This window comes from Apteryx mantelli, chromosome 24 (genome assembly GCF_036417845.1).
Source record: "Apteryx mantelli isolate bAptMan1 chromosome 24, bAptMan1.hap1, whole genome shotgun sequence".
Taxonomy (NCBI): Eukaryota; Metazoa; Chordata; class Aves; order Apterygiformes; family Apterygidae; genus Apteryx; species Apteryx mantelli.
In genome coordinates this window covers 10,972,283-10,972,953 of record NC_090001.1, presented here as the reverse complement: position 1 = coordinate 10,972,953, position 671 = coordinate 10,972,283, and positions in this window count along the sequence as shown.

Genomic DNA, 671 nt, shown 5'->3' with positions numbered 1-671 from the left:
ACGTTCGAATCATCCACGTCGCGCCCACGTCACAGTCGAATCTCCCGCGTCACACCCACGTCACGTTCGAATCATCCACGTCGCGCCCACGTCACGTTCGAATCTCCCACGTCACACCCACGTCACGTTCGAATCACCCACGTCACGCCCACGTCACGTTCGAATCACCCACGTCACGTTCGAAACGCCCACGTCACACCCACGTCACGTTCGAATCTCCCACGTCACACCCACGTCACGTTCGAATCACCCACGTCACGCCCACGTCAGGTTCGAATCACCCACGTCACGCCCACGTCACGTTCGAATCACCCACGACACACCCACGTCACGTTCGAATCTCCCACGTCACACCCACGACACACCCATGTCACGTTCGAATCTCCCACGTCACACCCCCGTCACGTTCGAATCACCCACGTCGCGTTCGAAACACCCACGTCACACCCACGTCACGTTCGAATCTCCCACGTCACGTTCGAAAAACCCACGTCACACCCACGTCACGTTCGAATCACCCACGTCACACCCACGTCACTTTCGAATCTCCCGCGCCACGCCCACGTCAAGTTCGAATCTCCCACGTCTCACCCACGTCACGTTCGAAACACCCACGTCACACCCACGTCACGTTCGAATCACCCACGTCACGCCCACGTCACGTTAGAATC